General features: G+C 39.0%; 1 pseudogene; it reads left to right on the top strand.

The window, feature by feature from the left end:
- Window positions 1–691: 691 nt before the first annotated feature.
- Window positions 692–8,255, top strand: LOC101124227 (high mobility group protein B3-like; annotated as a pseudogene).
- The last annotated feature ends 14,415 nt before the right edge of the window (window positions 8,256–22,670 follow it).

Raw genomic sequence — 22,670 nt, 5'->3', positions numbered from 1 at the left:
GGAGATGGTGGAAACCAGCCTCTCAAACCATCTCAGTTCTCTGTGATCTTGGAAGGGGTACAAAAGAAGATGTGTGCAGTTCCTTTGGCTCCCTGAGATGGGGCATAGCAGTTAAATGAGGAAGTATGAGTTCAGGAGGCTGCTAACCCTAGCAGGGTTTTGTCCATTCCAGAAAAGTAATTGTGGGCATGAACCACTGTCATGGTTAAGGAGACACACTGCTGCTATCTCTGAATGGGGCAACAATAACAGATGAGGCCTGGGTGAATACTGGGGAACACCGCACTAAGAAGAACACTCGTACAGCCATCTGGGGACTCTCATGACCATGAATGTCACCAGCAGCAAGGAAAATGAACTCAAATCAGAGCAAGACCAGGGGCTAGTGCCCATGAACAGCCTTCAGGTAGTTGTATAAATACACCTTGCCACTAATATTTCTCCCCCAGAACCCCAGGAGATCTAAATGCAGAAAATGAAATGGGAGAAGGAAGTCAGAGTAGACTCCATCTCCCCGTCACTCTAGCAGCCATGATTACGAGTCAAATCTATTATTGAAAATGGACGTGGGGTAGAAAGGGAAGATCTATGATTAAAATCGAGTTTCGGATTGATGCATTAAATTAGTCTGAACTTTAGTAGCTGAAAGTGACCAGAAAGTTACAGAATTGGCCCAATATGTAGCTAAGGGATGAGAAAAAAAGATGCAAAACAGCAGGGTTAGAAGAAATAATAAGAGAAAAACCAAACCAGTGACTGCCATCCATCCACTTGATTTTTAAAAATTACATATGTAAACAATAAGCATATATTTCTGTTTCTTTATAAATCACCCTTTTCTCCTTACTCCTTGGTAAGCAAGATGAGGAAAGTGCAATTTTATTACCTCCTACCACCCTTCCACACTCATATCTCTTGATTTGGAGGAGTTACATTATTGCTGGTTTTACTTTGTGCTTAGCTGTACAACTTTACTAAAAGTAATGTAATATCGACATCGTTTAGGGAAAGAAGCCATCACTGACTCTCTGAAAATGAATTGAAAAAGCTGTTAATGCATTTATGCTCTCTACACATTTTCTCTTAGCATCCACACATTCTCCCAGGACAGTCCTCAGCCACTGGTTGACAAGAATTGGAGCATAAATTACCCCAGCTTCTTTTTTCCTTATCTCAGGAGGAAGAGACAAATCTGAGGTGTATGCTATACCATTTCCCAAAAATTTCCAGTGGGAAAACCTAGAATTATTGAAAAATAAAGCTATCGTGACAGAATATATCTATCACATTTATTACCACACATAAAGATTGATGGGCTAGAAATAGGAAGAGTAAATTTGCACGATAGAAGGAGGGTCTTTTCTCTGATTTGCAAAATGAGATAAGCAAAAAATATAAAATAATCTGGGGGAAATCCACAATGACTGGAATTGTGTTATAAAATACAGCACAATAGAAATGTTCCAAGTCCAGTCAGTTTTTAGAATCTTCTTAGGGACTTTTGTAGGAATTATTTTTCTAGTTGATGTTTTTTAGAGTCTTTTGTTTTTTTCTTCCTTCCTGCAACCTGCTTTCTAAGACATGTCATTATGCTTTTTAAATTTGAAAGCAGTTATGGGACATACAAGATAAAACTCAAAGCAGTTTGTTTTGCTCTTATTAATACAATTTTGCCAAAAAGGCAAGAAGAAAGGAGTTAGAAACAATTATCTAAAATATCTCTCAGACTCCCTATGGATTTTAATTTTTAAAGATAGATTTAGCATTTTAGATACAATACAGACAGGCAGGAAGAGGCCACCCTCACCTACACAAACATTCACATTTCTCCCTCTGTTGTAAGATTAGGTTACGTTCATGATTTAACTCACCAAGGCTAGAAAAAAAAAAGTGACTGAAAGTAAGGCAGAAAAGAAGCGCATGCAGCATATCATAATACAGCTTTTCTTGGCCTAGAGATTCAATAAGTATATGCAGTTACTGGTGAAACGGCAGTGGTATCAGCATGAGGTCAATAAGTGTGTAGAGTAGTTCTTTAATTTGGGGCCATACATGACTATTCAGGTAGACTTTACGCAAATAATCAGTGTGCCTCTATTCAAAGCAGCATTCCTCAGCCTCAGAACTACCGACTTTGGACTGGATAATTTTTTATTGTGGGAGGCTGTCCTGTGCATTTTAGGATGTTTAGCAGCAAGCCTGAGCTCCACTCACCAGATGTTGTGACAGCCCAACATGCCTCCAGACATTGCCAACTACACCCTGGGGAATAAACAGCATGCAGTTGAAAATCACTGAATTAAGGTAATGTTCACAAATAGTTGGCTCTCCTGCTTCTTGATCTATACTCAGCATCATTAAAGCAATGCCATCATACTGAGGGATGTTTACAAATAGTTGGCTCTCCTGGTTCCTGATGTATACTCAGCATCATTAAAGCAATGCCATCATACTGAGGGATGTGAACAGAGTCAGTGGTCAGGGGCTTCTGAGCTGTAGTTCTCTACAGCTTCCAGTATTCTTGAAAGGCCATTTCTGTAAACCCCCTTCCCCTGCTATCAAACCTAGTCAGCCTGGCTGTGCTTTACATTACAAATGGCATGAAATTAAATATTTCAGTGATTGCTTATACAAGTTATAAATCATACCATGATTTATACATTCTAGCAGTGGTCTTTCTTTCTTGTGTACCTTCTTTCTTTGGATTATTTTTTCTTCTTCCTACATTTTTTCTCACTTCCCACATGTTAGTTTATTGTGCATGGTGGTTTTTGCAAGTGGGGAGTAAGACAGTTATGTGTGGAATATTGCTAGTAGAAACTAAAGCTTAATCCATAGGTCAGCACAGATTGTTGTGTTTACAGAGTCATTCTGCATGACACCATGAAGTATTTTGATCATGTAACTAAATGCAGCATGTTTCCCAGTCCTGTCCACCCTGCCATAATTCCTATGTATATCTTATCCACTCCACTTTTGCTATCATCTTTTTTAGTAAATGTGAGAAATTCTACAAAGAAATAACATCGTGCTTGCTGCCAGACAGATTTGATGTGACAGTCATGTGAAGATCAATGGATTTGGTCTATTCCAGTGATAATCACAAGTAACAGTTCTCAGATATGAAAGCTTCAAACACAAAGAACAAGCATGGCAAAATCTTTTCTCCACAGCAAAGGCAGAGATAGAGCACCTGTTACTGAAGTAGTTATTTCCTTGGATGCAATGATAGCCGTTTTCCAGTGCAGTTATAACTAGTTTGAAAAATACGGGCTGGGCGCCGTGGCTCACGCCTGTAATCCTAGCACTTTGGGGGGCCGAGGCAGGCAGATCACGAGGTGAGGAGATTGAGACCATCCTGGCTAACACAGTGAAACCCCGTCTCTACTAAAAATACAAAAAATTAGCCGGGTGTGGTGGTGGGTGCCCGCAGTCCCAGCTACTCGGGAGGCTGAGGCAGGAGAATGGCGTGAACCCAGGAGGCAGAGCTTGAAGTGAGCCGAGATGGCGCCACTGCATTCCAGCCTGGGCAACAGAGCGAGACTCTGTCTAAAAAAAAAAAGAAAAGAAAAGAAAAATACATGTGAAATAACTTTTTACCCACTAAAAGGATTACAGTAAAAAAAGCAGAAAATAACAAGTGTTGGCACAATGTGTAGGAACTGGACACTCCCATTGTTGGTGGGAATGTAAAATGTGACAAGCACTTTTAAAAACAGCTTGATAGTTTCTTTGAGTTATACATAAACTTACCAAAAACTGACAATTCCGCTATTGCATATCTACCCAAGAAAAAATAAACTATATCGACATAACAAGTTGTTCATTAATAGCACCATTATTCATAATTGGAATAAATAAAAGCAATCCAAAAATCGATCAGACGGTGAATGGATAAACAAAATGTATGGTGTAGCCATACAACGGAATACAACTCAGCAATGAAAAGGGTTAAACCACTGATTGATGCTATGACATGAATGAATTTCAAAACATTATGTTAAAAAGTGCAATGCAAATGACTACATGTTGTAGAATTCCATTGATATGCACTGTGCAGAAACATCAGATCTATAGAAACAGAAAGTATATCAGGGGTTTCCTAGGGTAGGGAGTGAGAACAGGATTTGAAAAATGGGCAGAGGGGATTTTTCTGGGGTGGTGGAAATGCTCAGATTGTGGTGATGGTTTCACAGCTCTGTAAGTTTAATAAAAATACTGAATTGTACAATTTAAATGTGTGAATTTTATGTTACATAAGTTTTACCTCAGTAAAACTATCTTAAGTAAATGGGAAGACAGGCTGAAAATAGAAAAACCTGCCTTGTTTGCTTTCTTAGATTATCTTGGTTCACAATTTTACCTCTGTATACAGCATATCAATTTTATGTGATTCTATCCCAGCCTCACCAGTGGTTTCTAACCTCCCTGAGCATCATCTTACTAGAATTCTCATTGAGTTAAATGTCACTTATTACACTTAGTTATTGTGTAGTGAAGAATTAACCTTACTCAAAGAGAGGTCTGGACTTTGCCCTAAGCTACTGGAAGGTGAGATCTAAATGCCTGATATTTCATGCCTGAGGGGAGGAGGGTCTTTGTTTGCCTGGAGGCTTTGACCATCTGACAGTCTGACAACGTGATTTATGATGGGACTTTTGGCCATGTGGTTTGAGTTTTGTCTCTGGAGGGAACTGGAGGTTAAAGATGTCAGTATGACTTCTGGCAAATCCTGGAGACTAAAGATTAACCACACAGCAGTGTGTGATTGAGCCGCAATAAAATCTCTGGACAACAAAAGCTTGGGTGAGCTTTCCTGGTTGGCAATACTCCATGCATGTTGTCTCACATTGGTGCTGGGAAAGGAATGTGTCCATGATGCCAGGGGGGAAGACAGCAGAAGCTCTCTGTGTGCCACCTTCCCTGGACTCTGTCTTACGTACTTCTTTCCTTGGATGATTTTAATTTGCATCCTTTCCTTGTAGTAAACCATAATCACGAGTATAACAGCTTTTAGAGAGTTTTGTGAGCCTTTCCAGTGAATTATCAAATACAAAGGTGGTTTTGGAAATCCGTTCCCATCCCTAAACATTCAACTGGTGTCAGAAGTGAGAGTGACCTTGTGTGGGGGCTATACCCCCTACTTAGTCCAGTTGTGCAGCTGGATAAACTATCTCAAAAAACAATAGTTCCTCTTTATATGTTATAGTATTGTGAAATCCATTTTTAAGTCCTTCAACATGGTCAGACCTTGAGGATAAGGCCTATGTAGTATCTTCCTGGAAGCTGGCAATTGATAAATAATTACTAGAGTCATGAAAATATTTTCAAAATAAGATATTTGTGTGTGTGTGGTGGGGGGAAGACATACATAGTGTCCTACTCCTAAAAACCGGACAGTGTTCAGCACTGGGCTAGAGACCTTAATGTAGTTCATTATGTACTGAAGAGACACACAGAAATATTCATCTGAACTGAAATGACCTGAATTACATTAAGAAGCTCTCATTCAGACTGTTGGCACATTTAAGGGAATCTGTAACAAGCACCTTATTCTTGAGAACTGACCACAAATTCCTCAGAGCCAATCGTTACATACATGGAACTGAATAATTTAAAAAATAAATTTAAGAGACCTGACACAGTGGCTCACAACTGTAATCCCAGCACTTTGGGAAGCCAAGGCAGGTGGATCACTTGAGGCCAGGAGTTCGAAACCAGCCTAGACAACATGGTAAAACCCCATCTCTACTAAAAATACAAAAATTAGCCAGGTGTGGTGGCATGTGCCTGTAGTCCGGGCTACTTGAGAGGCTGAGGCAGAAGAATCACTTGAACCGGGAGGTGGAGGTTGCAGTGAGCCCAGATCATGCTACTGCACTCCAGCCTGGGCAACAGAGTGAGACCCTGTCTCAAAAAAAAAAAAAAGAAAAAAGAAAAAGAAAAGAATTAAATGTATGCATATTCATATCATGATACTTTACTTTAGAAGTTACAAAGGGCTCTCACATAAATTATTTCATATGATGATTACAAAAATCTGGTGAGACAGGCACAGAGTGCTTAAAGCTAGTTAATGACTTGCTTAGATTTCCATAGTCACTGAGAGTGGTATCATAATATATCAAGACCCAATTCTTGTGAATGAAAGTTCCTCACCTAAATTCCCTGTTATGAACCATGTGACTTTCCCATTAACAAATGATTGGACTGAAAGTGGCATCTGACCCAAAGGCCAGTCAGAAATTGTGCCACGGATTGATATGAAAAGATGGGGTGGATCAATCAGCTCATCTCTCCTGGGAATATGAACTGTGAATGAAAGTTGCTGGAGTGCAAGTAGAAGCTGAAAGGATCCTTTGAGGAAGCCGATGGCCTCTGGGCTCCTGGTGAGTCAAAATCACAGGGAAGAGAAAATTATGGGCCAAGCGGAAGTCAAGAGGGGAAAAAGAATGTCACTAGAAGACATTTGATACAAGGCAGATATTAGCAGATATACAGAGGTAATTGAGCTACTCCAATGGTGGATATGGGCATGAAAATATGACTACCTGTTCCTCCTCAGGTTGCAGCAAAATATAACACCCAGACTACTTGTGGCCTCTGTGCATATTGTACTTCTGGTTTACTTTGAATAATTTCTCTTCCCTAGCGCTAGAGAAACAAGAAGATCTCAAGGTTGCCCTGGATTCTTCATGAAATATGCTCTTGTTTTCATGATGTTTGGATGTTGTACCAAACCTAAGTCCCTATTCCTGTGTACCCTTAAAATAACTTTGTTATGTCATCACCACTGTATATTGATATATTGATAAAGTTCTGGCTTTTTAAAAAATTATATGTCTTTGATGCTCAAACATACCCAGCTGAATTATTCATAACATTCATCAAATGTGGCTTATCGATTCAATTCTTCTCAGAAAAAAAAAGAAAATAAAATATTCTCCACCAATATGCATCTAACATATTTTTCAGCTTTGTTGTGAAATTCTTGTCTCATAAATATTTTACCACAGCTATAAGATAGAGCTCTTTGGTTATGTAGCTGCATGTTGCTTTAATTTCAAAAGTTTGCTTTACTTGTGTTATCCCTGGCTTCACTGCAGAATCTAAATCCTATAAACTGATAAATGCAAATTACTTGGGCCTCCAGAAAAGCCCACTGGAAACTTACTTTGAAAAGAAGAGGGCTGGGTGCCGTGGCTCACACCTGTAATCCTAGCACTTTGGGAGGCTGAGGCAGGTGGATCACCAGAGGTCAGGAGTTCGAGACCAGCCTGGCCAACATGGCGAAACCCCATCTCTACTAAAAATACAAAAATTAGCCGGGTGTAGTGGCGGGCACCTAGTCTCAGCTACTCAGGAGACTGAGGCAGGAGAATCGCTTGAACCCGGGAGGCAGAGGTTGCAGTGAGCTAAGATCACACCACTGCACTCCACCCTGGGTGACAGAGTGAGGCTTTGTCTAAATAAAAAAAAAAAAAAATAAAATAAAATAAAAATAAAAAACAAAAGAAACAAAAGAAAACAAGAGAAAGAAAGGAATAGCGAATAGGTGGCTCTCGTGGAGGCAGCTAGTGTGAGGAGGCTGGGGAGTGCCGAGCTGCGTGTCATGCCCTGCATTGCTTAGACTAGTGAACACTACAGTCAGGATGGCTAATGACAACCCCGAGAAAAAAGGGCAATATGTCTGCTTATGCCTTCTTTGGGCAGATGTGCAGAGAAGAACATAAGAAGAAAAACCCAGAGGTCTCCCTGTCAATTTTACAGAATTTTCCAAGAAGTGCTCTGAGAGGTAGAAGACAGAGTCTGGGAAAGAGAAGCCTAAATTTGGTGAAGTGGCAAAGGCGGATAAAGTATGCTATGATTGGGAAATGAAGGATTATGGACCAGCTAAGTGAGACAAGAAGAAGGACCCTAATGCCCCCAAAAGGCCATCGACTGCATTCTTCCTGTTCTGTTAAGAATTCAGCCCCAAGATAAAATCCACAAACCCTGGCAACTCTATTGGTGACATGGCAAAAAAAAGAAAACTGGGTGAGATGTGGAATAACCTAAGTGACAATGAAAAGCAGCCTTACATCCCTAAGATGGCCAAGCTGAAGGAGAAATATGAGAAGAATGCTGCTGACTATAAGTTTAAAGGAAAGTTTGCTGGTGCAAAGGATCCTGCTAAAGTTGCCCGGAAGAAGATGGAAGAGGAAGATGAAGAAGACGAGGAGGAAGAAGAGAAGAAGGAGGAGTAGGATGAGTAAAAAAAACCTGTTTATCTGTCTCCTTGTGAATGCCTTAGAGTAAGGGAGCACTATAATTGACACATCTCTTATTTGAGAAGTGTCTGTTGCCCTCATTAGGTTTAATTACAAAATTTCACTACAATCATATTGGAGTCTCTCAAAGTGCCCTAGAAATTGTGAGCGCTTTATATGAAGTGGCCATGGGTGTCCGGAGCACCCTGAAATGGCATCAAAGTTGTGCATCTTTCCAAAGATGTTTAAAATGTAAAGGAACTCTCATGTTCCCTTCACTCTGTGTGCTTTGCTGTTACTGTGAGAAAGCATTTAAACATGTTTCTGGCATTTCTCTTTTCCTGTTTGTAAGGTGGTGTTAAATATATGGTTATTGGCTAGAAATCTGGAGCTACCAACTGTAAACGACCTGCTCCTGAATGACTCCCGGGTAAATAATAAATTTAAGGCAGAAATCAAGAAGTTCTTTGAAGCTAATGAGAACAAAGAGAAAATGTACCAGAATCTCTGGGACGCAGCTAAAGCAGTGTTAAAGGAATTTATATTACTAAATGCCCACATCTAAAAGCTAGTAAGATCTTAAATCAACAACCTAACATCACAGCTAAAAGAACTAGAGAACCAGGAGAAAACACACCCCAAAGCTAGCAGGATAAAAGAAATAATCAAGATCAGAGCAGAACTGAGAGATAGAGACACGGAAAACGCTTCAAAAAATAAATGAATCCAAGAGCTGGTTATTTAAAAATAATAATAAAATAGACTGCTAGCTAGACTAATGAAGAAGAAAAGAGAGAAGAACCAAACAGATACAATCAAAATAAGGGGGATATCACCACTGACCCCACAGAAATACAAACAACCATTAGAGAATACTATGAATACTTCTATACACATAAACTAGAAAATCTAGAGGAAATGGATAAATTCCTGGACACATATACCCTCCCAAGACTGAGCCAGGAAGAAATTGAATCCCTGAATAGACCAATAACAAGTTCTGAAATTGAAGTAGTAATCAATAGCCTGCCAAGCCAAAAAAAAAAAAAAAAAAAAAAAAGACAGATTTACAGCTGAATTCTGTCAGAGGTAAAAAGAAGAGCTGGTATCATTTTTACCGAAACTATTCCAAACAATTGAAAAGGAGGGACTCCTCCCTAACTCATTTTATGAAGCCAGCATCATCCTGGTACCAAAACCTGAAAGAGATACAACAACAAAACAAGAAAACTTCAGGCCAATACCCCTGATGAACATCGAAGCAAAAATCTTCAATAAAATACGAACAAACTGAATCAAGCAGTACATCTAAAAAGCCTGTCTATCACAATCAAGTTGGCTTATTCCCCAGGATACAAGTTTGATTTAACACATGCAAATTAATAAATGTAATTAATCACATAAACATAAACAAAGACAAAAACCACATGATTATCTCAATAGATGCAGAAAAGGCCTTTGATAAAATTTAACATCCCTTTATGTTAAAAACTCTTAATAAACTAGGTATTGAAGGAACATATCTCAAAATATTAAGAGCCATATATGACAAACACGTAGCCAATATCATACTGAATGGGCAAAGGCTGGAAGCATTCCCTTTGGAAACTGGCACAAGAAAAAGATGCCTCTCTCACCACTCCTATTCAACATAGCATTGGAAGTTCTCGCCAGGGTAATCAGGCAAGAGAAAGAATTAAAGGGTATTTAAGCAGGGAGAGAGGAAGTCAAATTATCCCTGTTTGCAGATGACATTATCCTATATTTAGAAAACCCCATAGTCTCAGCCCAAAACCTTCTTAAGCTGATGAGCAACTTCAACAAATTTTCAGGATACAAAATCAATGTGCAAAAATTGCTAACGTTCCTATACACCACCAACAGGCAGGCAGAGAGCCAAATTATGAATAAACTTCCATTCACAATTACCATAAAAAGAATAAAATACCTAGGAATACAGCTAATTGAAGTGAAGGACCTCTTCAAGGAGAACTACAAACCTCTGCTCAAAGAAATCAGAAAGGACACAAACAAATGAAAAAACATTCCATGCTCATGGATAAGAAGAATCAATATTGTGAAAATGGCCATACTACCCAAAGTAATTTACAGATTCAATGCTATTCCCATTAACGTACCATTGACAATCTTAGCAGAATTAGAAGAAACTATTTTAAAATTCATATGGAACCAAATAAGAGCCTGAATAGCCAAGACAATCCTAAGCAAAAAAGCAAAGCTGGAGGCATTATGCTACCTGACTTTAAACTATACGATAAGGCTACAGTAACCAAAACAGCATGGTACCAGTACAAAAACAGACACATAGACCAATGGAACAGAATAGAGAACTCAGAAATAAGACCACACACCTACAACTATTTGATCTTAAACCTGAAAAAAACAAAGAGTGGGTAAAGGATTCCCTATTTAATAAATGGTGCTGGGAGAACCAGCTAGCCATATGCAGATAATTGAAACTAGACCCTTTCCTTATACTTTATACAAAAATTAACTCAAGAGGGACTAAAGACTTAAATGTAAATCCCAAAACTGTAAAAACTCTAGAAGAAAACCCAGGCAGTACCATTCAGGACATAAGCACTGGCAAAGATTTCATGATGAAAATGCCAAAAGCAATAGCAATGAAAGCAAAAATTGAAAAATGGTATCTAATTAAACTGAAGAACTTTTGTACAGCAAACAACAACAACAACAACAAAAACTATCATCAGAGTGAACAGACAACCCACAGAATGGGAGAAAATTTCTGCGATCTATCCATCTGACAAAGATCTAGTATCCAGGGTCTACAAGGAACTTAAATTTATAAAAAAAGAAAAAAACAAACAATCCCATTAAAAAGTGGGCAAAGGACATGAACAGACACTTCCCAAAAGAAGACATCCATGTGGCTAAGAAACATGAAAATAACTCAACATCACTGATCATTAGAGAAATGCAAATTAAAACCCCAATAAGATAACCATCTCACACCAGTCAGAATGGCTACTATTAAAAAGTCAAAAAAAACAACAGATGCTGGCAAGGTTGCAGAGAAAGAGGAACACTTTAGCACTGTGGTGGAAGTTTAAATTAGTTCAACCATAGTGGAAGACTATGGCGATTCCTCAGAGATCAGAGGTGGAAATACCATTTGACCCAGCAATCCTGTTACTGGGTATAAACACAAAGGAATAGAAATCATTCTATTACAAAGACACATACACACATACGTTCACTGCAGCACTATTCACAATAGCAAAGACATGGAATCAACCCAAATTCCCATTAATGATATACTGGATAAAGAAAATGTACATATGCACCATGGAATACTATGCAGGCATAAAAGGTATGAGATTATGTCTTTTGCAGAGACTTGTATGGAGCTGGAAGCCGTTATCCTCAGCAAACTAACGCAGGAACAGAAAACCAAACACTATATGTTCTCACTTATAAGTGGGAGCTGAATGATGAGAACACATGGACACATGGAGGAAAACAACCCACACTGGGGTCTGTCAGGGTGGCCAGGGGGAGTGAGAGCACAAGGAACAATAGCTAATGGTTGCTGGGCTTAATTCGGCTTAATTCCTGGGTGATGGATTGATCTGTAAAGCAAACCACCATGGCACATGTTTACCTACGTAACAAACCTGCACATCCTGCAAGTGTACCCTGGAAGTTAAAAGTTGAAGAAAAAGAAAGAAAAGAAGACATATGTTTCCATGACCATACAGCTTTGACATATTTACACACCCATCTTTTTAGTTGCTTAGGCCGAAGAATATCCTATCCACATATTTTTTAATGCGTAATTCTGAGTAGGTGATGAAATACCCTGACCTCGTTTGTTGCCCCTGCAAAATCTCACTAGTTTTTAGCTGGTTTAGATTACTAAAGTTACCTTTCTCTAGCCTTTTTAACTGGGAGGTTTTTTTCCCCGTTAATGCTAAGCAAAATTCTCATTTTCATTTAAAATACCTGATTACTTTTTGGTTTTTAGAATCTGCAGCTGTTCTTCTTTTGGTGTAGTTTATCACCACCTTTTACATTTCTTCAGCTCCTCTTGCATCTGAGGCTGCCTTAACTTTTTTCATTTGATCTTTCTCTTTCCTTTTATGGGTATATTGCCAGTTTAATTTTGGTCGTGATAGAAAATATTTTTCTCATTTTGCAAGAGGGAAAATTGAGTATTAGACAGGGGAAGGTGCTGTGTGACAACAAAAATTATTAAGTGGCAGAGTCTGTACTTGAACCTATGTCTGTCTGACTACAAACCTGAGCTAATGATTTTTCTACTATTTATTGCTAGTTCATGTTCCTGTAATTGAAAATGCCAAAATATATACCTTGCTATTAAGAATCTTCAGCTGGACCAAGATCTCCTAACTGCAATGCCTATTTTATTTGAATTACATCAGACTGTTTCCCAGAAATAATTCCATTTCACTTCACTTTGGATTTACATTGTGTTTTCACATCCATTATTTCAAATTGTCCTCTGAGTTGGGTGAGGCAGATACTACTAAACAGATAAATAAGACCAGACTAAGAGAAATTAAATGACATAGCTGAGGTCACAGGCTTAGTAAAAGCTTGCTCTCCAAAAGAGTCAGTTTTGTTTTTGTTTTGTTTTGTTTTGTTTGGTTTGGTGAGACAGAGTCTCGCTCTGTCACCCAGGCTGGAGTGTAGTGGCGTGATCTTGGCTTACTGCAACATCTGCCTCCCAGGTTCAAGCAATTCTCCTGCCTCAGCCTCCTGAGTACCTGGGACTACAGGTGCCCACCATCATGCTCGGCTAATTCTTTGTATTTTAGTAGAGACGGGGTTTCACCGTGTTGCCCAGGCTGGTCTTGAACTCCTGTATTTTTAAGATGGTTTATTCACATATTATTACATATTTTTAAAATCAGACCAGATTTCAACTCCAGATGGAATCTTTGTCTATATTAACACATGAAACCCCTGCATTTCAAATGCTCTGTTTAAGTCAGATATTTCTTCCAATTTCTCTTTGCTTGTCTCCATTGCAAATAACTACACAGACTGGGGCAAAAATAGGAAGAGGATTCTATCGCTGCAGGTGTGTCTCCATGGGCACAGGCAGTTCTGTGGTAGTGGGCATCAGTAAAGCTCTTCTCCGGGGCTAGGCTTCTCCTTATTTCTAGAGTGTCAGGGAAAAGGACTTCTTCAAAGTAACAAGAAGTGCAATATTCACAAAGGGCACATACACTCTCAGTGCTGTATTTGGCTGCAACTTCAGGGAGGTCAGATGGTCGTGCAGTTTACCACTGGGTAAGACCAGATAGCATCTGCTGAAACATTCAATATATAGTGGCCACATTTTGTCCCATTTTGTAAAAAGGTAATCAAAATCACATAGGAATTAAATCTCCAAGAAACCATGAGACTAAAACAAACCTATTTTATACTATTCAGTCATCCTTATAATCAAATCCAGGTTGCTGAAGGAAAGTAGTAACTTGAGTGTAGACACATTTAGGAAGTTTGCAAAATTGTCTTTTGCCACCTCTACATCTTTTCTCATTGAGATTGCAGAATAACTCTGCATCCTTCCAAGCACATTTCTTGCCAGCATGATGGATTCTTAATTCTAAAAAAGAGTTTGGTCATAATGGAGCAGAAGTAGTTCTGTCAGTGATTTTCTAGACTATAATATCTTTCTCTATTTTCAAAATGAACTCTACCTCATTTGGTTTTGCACATCTTACTCTATCCCTATGAAAGTATGGATAGTAAATTACCAAGACTGACTGTGCCTGGAGAAAAACATGCTTTTTAAAGACATTAAAATTCTTTTGAGACATTGATAAAAAATGTAAATACATATTCTTAGTTTTTTTTCTTTTTTGATTGTTTGAAGAGATTCGAGAAAAGGAATGGGGGGAATAAAAACAGCAGAGGGTCCCCAACAAGTCCAAGCAAGTAAACTACCATTTCAGATGAAGATGAGCTGCAGAGTATCGATAATTTCTCTGATTCTATTAGGCCTGACAGCGGAGAGCTTCCAATGTGAGCAAAGGCTCAGAAAATGACAATTATGACAATGTCAGAGATTTCCGTGAGTAATTGTTGTGAGAGGTGTTGTTCTTGCTTATCCAAGATTAATTTCTCCTTTGTGTGGTAGCTATCTTGATTCTCTTTGAGAAAAAGATCTCTCTCTTTTATTGCAGTCAGCCTTGTCCATTATTTCAACCAAGATGCTTTGACTTCCCTTGGCCAAGAGATGATAAGTTTATAATCCAACTAAGGCAAAATAGCTCTCACAGATGAAATGAAGAGAGGAAGTAGTTGGTGAAGAAGTACCTCCACAGTGATGTGGGGATGCTCTCTGTCTTTTTTCTCATCATCCCAAGGGATTTTTGAGTTTCTGTATATATAGTCAGGGACTCCAGAAAAACAAATGGATAGGATATATATATATATATATATGTACATTAGTTTTTCAGCTTCTGTATATATTATATAAATATATGTACCAATATGTATTATAAGGAATTGGATTATGGAGGCTGAGAAGTCCTAAGATTTGCATTCAGCAATCTGGATACCCAAGAGAGCTGATGGTGTAAGTTCCAGCGCAAGTCTGCATCCGAAGACAAGGGAAGTCTGATGCCCCAGCTCAGAAACACCCTCACAGACACACCCAGAATAATGTTTAACCAAATATCTGGGCACCCTGTGGTACAGTCAAGATGACACATAAAATTAATTATCACACTGTTCTTTAAGAAACTTAGTTTACCGGCTCTGTTTTTCAATTTCATGACTCATCACATTTGCTTCGAATAATTTTTTTAAAAAATTTTCTTGCTTAATTTAGCCAATTTTGTTTTTCTGTTGTCAACAACTAAAGAACCCAGAAAACAGAAATTTTTCTTACCATATTGAGGATAGGGTCAGTTGTTGTCATAAAAGTACTAGGTAACTGACACTGTATTTGCAGTGTCAGAGTCCATGGGGCCTATTCCCAAATATCTTTCACTTTGGTCTACCATGATTTATAATCTCACATTAGCATCATTGGTAATGGCAGAATTATAGTTGTTAGAACTATGAAGGGCCTTGCAAGCTCATTGTCCCCCTAGTTTTAGCCATATGTATACTTGACAAAAAGTGACAATATACTTTCCTAAGGTCACAGAGCTGGTAGTGGGAGGCATAGATGTGGAACCTAGGTCTTTTGATCGTATGTCTTAGTATTTTTGTGCTACCTCTCCAGGGAATGTACAGTACCTGTGAGCATTTCTCTAGCAGACTCCTGTGTCGACACAGATGAATTGAAAAATCAGATCTGAGAGGATTTAGAAAATTGTTGGGGAATCTTAAGACAAAATATGTAAACTCTACCACCATGCCTAGAACTTATCCTGACAAAGGGGTAGGAAGAATTATTTGTGAGTAACTGACAAGAGTAGTTTCAGTTGGAGAAGTGATTAAGTAAGATTTAGAAAATCTGTGCACAAAGCACTGCTCCTTAAGTTATAAATCTCAGCTCATTCATGGGTTTTGAGAATCATTTCAATTCTCCATTTCAAAAATGGAATTATTTAATCTACTTTTAGAGAGGAATTATATACAATTCTATCAACTTGATATTTTTAGGGTTAAGTTGTTTGTAAAAAATAAATGGCTTACTTTGTGTAATTAAATTATACTATTTATACATTTAAAAGCAAATTGGTCTTTTGGAGTCTTAAGAAATTATTTCGCAACTCAAATTTACGAAACAACTCTCTGAAATCTTTAAAGTGTTTTACAACCTGCCCTTTAACATTTAGATTTAACACTTTTACAGTTGCATGAACTGTGTGGTAGGAAATCTACTTGTTCTCTTCTTGTAACAAGCCAATTTTCCCAACATTATTTATTATATAATCTGCTCTGTCTTCTGTCATTTGCAATGTCTTAAAGTTTTGTCACTTACATGTGACTAGGGAAATACTTCATTTCATTGATCTATGTGTCACTTCCTGTGCATGACCTGCACTGCACTGATTTGATATCAATGGATTTAAAATATGTACTTATATAGGCACGGGCAAAGATTTCATGACAAAAATGCCAAAAGCAATTGCAACAAAAGAAAGAATTGACAAATGGGATCTAATTAAACTAAAGAGCTTCTGCACAGCAAAAGAAACTATCACCAGAGTGAACAGACAACCTACAGAATGAAAGAATATTTTTGCGATCTATCCATCTGATAAAGGTCTAATATCCAGAGTCTACAAGGAACTTCAACAAATTTACAAGAAAAAAACAAACAACCCCATTAAAAAGTGGGCAAAGGATATGAACACTTTTCAAAATAATACATACATGCAGCCAACAGACATATGAAAAATAGCTCAACATCACTGATCATTACAGAAATGCAAATCAAAACCACAATGAGATTCCATCTCACGCCAGTCAGAATGGCCATTATTAAACAGTGAAAAAACAACAGATGGTGGCAAGATTGCAGAGAAAAAGGAATACTTTCACCCTGTTGGTGGGAGTGTAAATTAGATTAACCATTGTGGAAGATAGTGTGGTAATTCCTCAAAGATCTAGAGGTGGAAATACCATTTGACCCAGCAATCCTATTACTAGGTACAAACCCAAAGCAATATAAATCATTCTGTTATAAAGACACATGCACACATATGTTTATTGCAGCACTATTCACAATAGCAAAGACATGGAATCAACCCAAATGCCCATCAATGATAGACTGGATAAAAAAATGTAGCATATGACACCATGGAATACTATGCAGCCATAAAAAAGTACTAGATTATGTCCTTTGCAGGGACATGGATGTAGTTGGAAGCCGTTATCCTCAGCAAACCAATGCAGGAACAGAAAACCAAACACTGTGTATTCTCACTTATAAGTGGGAGCTGAATGATGAAAACACATGGACCCCTGAGGGGGAACAACACACAATGGGGCCTTTTGAGGGGTGGTAGAGGGAGGAGGGAGAACATCAGGAAGAATAGCTAAGGGATGCTGGGCTTACTACCTAAGTGATGGGTTGATCTGTGCAGCAAACCACCATGGCACATGTTTACCTATACAACAAACCTGTACATCCTGCATATGTATCCTGGAACTTAAAATAAAAGTTGAAGGAAAAAAATAACACGTGCTTATATCCAGCAGGTGGATTCTCCTTTTTCAAAAATTATTTCAATAATTTCCTTAGCTGTTTGTCAATCTTTATTCTTCCACATTTATTTTGGGACATGTTTCTCACATTCTACTAAAATCTGCCTGAGATTAAAGTTGCAATTGCATTGGATATTAAAAAGTCCCATCCATAATCATGTCATCTCACTTATTTTATGTCTTTTAATAAAGCTTACATTTTTATCTGTATTGGTCTTACTAATTTTTATAAAGCTTAGTTTCTCGATAAGATACAGATTTTCACACCATTGCAAAATATATCTCATTTTCCTATTTTACTCATTGTATTAAAAATTCTCCAGAGAAACATAATTGATAGGATATCTCTCTCTCACACTCTGTCTCTCTCTCTTTCTATCTCGTATCTATATATATTTTAAGGGATTAGCTTACCTAATTGTGGGGGCTAGTAAGTTCGGGATCTGTAGGGCGGGCCTGCAGGCTGGAAACGAAGGCGGGAGTTAATACTGCAGTCTTGTGGAAAGGTTCCTTTGTGGAAAACTTGTACTTTCTCGTAAGGTGTTCAAATAATAAGATGAGGCCCATTCACATTACCAAGGGTAATCTTTACTTGAAGTCAACTGATGGAAGATGTTAACCGCATCTATAGAATATATTCACAGCAACAACTGGATTAGTGTTTCATTCAAATAATTGAGCACTACAGCTTAGCCAAATTGATAACATAAAACTAACCATCACAATTACTCATGAAAATACATAGAGGAACATACGGCTTTTGGAGATTGATACACACAAAGCAAATATCTGTCTGACTCTGATTCTAACCTGATTCTAATCTCTTTTGATTTTCTTGTGTTTGTGATATAAATAACAGCATATAATTTGATCTTGTTTCATACAATTTTTCCCTATCTTTTTCCTCTCATCTTACTGCATTGGTCAATATCTCCTCTTCTAAGGTGAATTGTAGGGGAGAGATTCTTTTCTTGTTTCCAACCTTCTCTAGTTTTCCCATTAAATAGAATCTTTCCTATAGGGATTTGATAGAGTATATCAAGTTAAAGAAACTATCTTATATTTCTAGTTTTCTAAAAGCTTTTATTTGTAAATAGGTGTTAGCTTTTATTAAATGCATTTAGACTCCTAATAAGAAGACGATATTAATTTCTCCACTTTTGAACACTGTTGCATAATATCACATTGTTAAATTTTTTGAGGTTGAATCATTTTTGCATTTCTGAAATATACTGTAATTGACCATATTATTTTTCTTATACTTTCAGGACTTTTAAAGCTAAGTTTATAGCTGAAGTTGACTTATTTTTCCTTGCACTTACTTATGAGATTTTGATAGTTAGGTTACAGACTCATCCTGAATTGGAGCATGTGGATACAAAGGGAGGCAAGTGGAGGGGAAGAATTCTTGCTTGACTTATGCTGTGATGGCAAGCGAATGTCAGCTTTTACTAAACTTGGCAGGTGTTTAAAACAGACTCTTTAGCTCATGGAGTGCTTCTGTGGGACTTTTGAAGACCCTCCAGCATTGGGAATGTCTCTCCTTGCAATTCCTGTAACAAGGCAAAATGCATCTTTATTTCTTTGGATCATTTACTCCTTCCTCAGTTTCTGATTATCTAGTGATGACTCTAGGTTCTTATTGTTTTGCATTGAATTACCAGAGAATCCTTGGAATAAAAATGATTAAGAACCACTCCCTACAGAGAACCAAGATAAATATTTGAGGCTGAATAATATGCAAGATATATTTTATTCTCCTGAAGATTAATCAAGCTTTCTTTTAGTTTTCATTAGATCTAAGGTTCTGCCTTTTTAATGTAACAGGGATTTATATTTGGAGAAGTGTGCTTAGATACATTAAAAAAACACCACCAAAGCCAGGCATGGTGGCATGCACCTGTAGCATGCTCTACTGGGCTCATTCTTCCTGCTTCAGCCTTTCCAATAGTGATGGCACCAGGTTCAAGAGTACTTGGGAGGCAGAGGCAGGGAGATTGTTTGAGCCCAGTAGTTTGAGGCTGTAGTGCAGTATGTTTCATGCACGTCCGTGAGAAGAGACCACCAAACAGGCTTTGTGTGAACAACATGGCTGTTTATTTCACCTGGGTGCAGGTGGGCTGAGTTCGAAAAGAGAGTCAGCAAAGGGTGGTGGATTATCATTAGTTCTTATAGGTTTTGGGATAGGCGGTGAAGTTAAGAGCAATGTTTTGCGGGCAGGGGTGGATCTCACAAAGTACATTCTCAAGGATGGGGAGAATTACAAAGAACCTTCTTAAGGGTGGGGGAGATTACAAAGTACATTGATCAGTTAGGGCGGGACAGGAACAAATCACAATGGTGGAATGTCATCAGTTAAGGCTATTTTTACTTCTTTTGTGGATCTTCAGTTACTTCAGGCCATCTGGATGTATACGTGCAAGTCACAGGGGATGCGATGGCTTGGCTTGAGCTCAGAGGCCTGACATTCCTACCTTCTTATATTAATAAGAAAAATAAAACAAAATAGTGTTGAAGTCTTGGGGTGGCGAAAATTTTTGGGGGTGGTATGGAGAGAGAATGAGTGATGCTTCTCAGGGCTGCTTCAAGCGGGATTAGGGGCGGCGTGGGAACCTAGAGTGGGAGAGATTAAGCTGAAGGAAGATTTTGCTGTAAGGGGTGATATTGTGGGGTTGTTAGAAGAAACATTTGTCGTGTAGAATTATTGGTGATGGCCTGGATACAGTTTTGTATGAATTGAAAAACTAAATGGAATAACAGAAGGAGAAAAACAGGTATAAAAGGTCTAAGAATTGGGAGGACCCAGGACATCTGATTAGAGAGTGCCTAAGGAGATTCAGCATAGTCCTGCCAGCAAAGACTATTTATTTACTTCAAGAGTTAAGAGTGGCAGTTTGGGGATAGCAAGAGGAGATATCAGCTGTGATGGCTTGGAGAAACAGTGTAAACCGGCAGTGTAAACAAGAACAGGGCATATATGAGTAGTTGAGAACGGAGAATAGGAGTATGACTAGACAGAAAATAGTAGGGATGACAAGTTTTTTTGGGGCACAGTCTAAGTTGGTCTGGTGTCTGGAATGAGACTGGGGCCTAATAAAAAGGAGCTCAAATGGGCTGTACCTTGTAGCAGTCCGAGGACAGGCCTGAATTCTGAGAAGCGAAAGTGGTAAAAGTATTGTCCAGTCCTTTTTAAGTTGGTGGCTGAGCTTGGTGAGGTGTGTTTTTAAAAGACCTTTAGTCCATTCTACTTTTCTTGAAGATGGAGGACCGTAAGGGATATAAAGGTTTCACTGAATACTAAGAGCCTGAAAAACTGCTTGGCTGATTTGACTAATAAAGACTGGTCTGTTATCAGACTGTATAGAGGTGGGAAGGCTAAACTGAGGAATTATGTCTGACAGAAGGGAAGAAATGACTGCGGTGGCCTTCTCAGACCCTGTAGGAAAGGCCTTTACTTATTCAGTGAAAGTGTCTATTTAGACTTAAGAGGTATTTTAGTTTCCTGACTCAGGGCATGTTGAGTAAAGCTAATTTGCCAGTCCTGGGTTGGGGCAAATCCTCCAGCTTGATGTGTAGGGCAGGGAGGGGGCCTGAATAATCCCTGAGGAGTAGTAGAATAGCAGATGGAACACTGAGAAATTATTTCCTTGAGGATAGATTTCCACGATGGAAAGGAAATGAGAGGTTCTGAGAGGCGGGCTAGTGGCTTGTACTATAGCATAGCCTGCCTCTTTGCTGGTGTGTGGCGATTAGGCCTGGTGGAACTGCCATCAATAAATCAAGCGTGATCAGGGTGAGGAACAGGAAAGAAGGAAATATGGGGAAATGGGGTGAATGTCAGGTGGATCAGAGAGATACAGTCATGGGAGTCAGGTGTGGTATCAGGAATAATGTGGGAGGCTAGATTGAAGTCTGGGCCAGGAACAATGGTAATTGTGGGACTTAACAAAGAGTGAGTACAGCTGAAGGAGCCAGGGAGCAGAAAGTATATGCGTCAGGTATGAGGAAGAAAATAGATTTTGGAAGTTATGAGAAATGTAGAGAGTGAGTTGAGCATAGTTTGCAATTTTTAGGGCCTCTGTAAGTATTAAAGCAGTGGCAGCCGCTGCACGCAGACATGAGGGCTAGGCTAAAACAGTAAGGTCAAGTTGTTTGGACAGAAAGGCTACAGGGTGCGGTCCTGGCTCTTGTGTAAGAATTCTGACCGCACTAACCATGCCTCGGAAGGAAAGGAGTTGTTGTTTTGTAAAGGATTGAGGTTTGGGAGATTAATCGGACACGATCAGCAGGGAGAGCACGTGTGTTTTTATGAGAATTATGCCGAGATAGGTAACAGATGAGGATGAAATTTGGGCTTGACTGAAGTAATGAGGGCTGTCTGTGAAGCCTTGCGGCAGTACAGCCCAGGTAATTTGCTGAGCCTAATGGGTGTCAGGGTCAGTCTAAGTGAAAGCAAAGAGAAGCTGGGATGAAGGGTGCAAAGGAATAGTAAAGAAAGCATGTTTGAGATCCAAAACAGAATAATGGGTAGTAGAGGGAGGTATTGAGGATAGGAGAGTATATGGGTTTGGCACCACGGGTGGATAGGCAAAACAATTTGGTTGATAAGGCACAGATTCTGAACTAACTTGTAAACCTTGTCTGGTTTTAGGACAGGTAAAATGGGGGAATGGTAACGAGAGTTTATAGGCTTTAAAAGGCCATGCTATAGCAGGCGAGTGATAACAGGCTTTAATCCTTTTAAAGCATGCTGTGGGATGGGATCTTGACATTGAGTGGGGTAAGGGTGATTAGGTTTTAATGAGATGGTAAGGGGTGCATGATCGGTCGCCAAGGAGGGAGTAGAGGTATCTTATACTTGTGGGTTAAGGTGGGGGAATACAAGAGGAGGACGCAAAGGAGGCTTTGGATTGGGAAGAAGGGCAGCAATGAGATGTAGCTGTAGTCCAGGAATAGTCGGGGAAGCAGATAATTTGGTTAAAGTGTCTCAGCCTAATAAGGGAACTGGGCAGGTGGGGATAACTAAAAAAGAGTGCTTAAAAGAGTATTGTCTAAGTTGGCACCAGAGTTGGGGAGTTTTAAGAGGTTTAGAAGCCTGGCCATCAATACCCACAACAGTTATGGAGGCAAAGGAAACAGGCCCTTGAAAAGAAGGTAATGTGGAGTGGGTAGCCTCCGTATTGATTAAGAAGGGGACGGGCTTACCTTCCACTGTGAGAGTTACCCGAAGCTCGGCGT

Source organism: Gorilla gorilla, chromosome 5 (assembly GCF_029281585.2).
Source record: "Gorilla gorilla gorilla isolate KB3781 chromosome 5, NHGRI_mGorGor1-v2.1_pri, whole genome shotgun sequence".
In the NCBI taxonomy this organism is placed as follows: Eukaryota; Metazoa; Chordata; class Mammalia; order Primates; family Hominidae; genus Gorilla; species Gorilla gorilla.
Note: the sequence above shows the minus strand (reverse complement) of the source record. Positions and strands in the feature narration are given on the sequence as shown.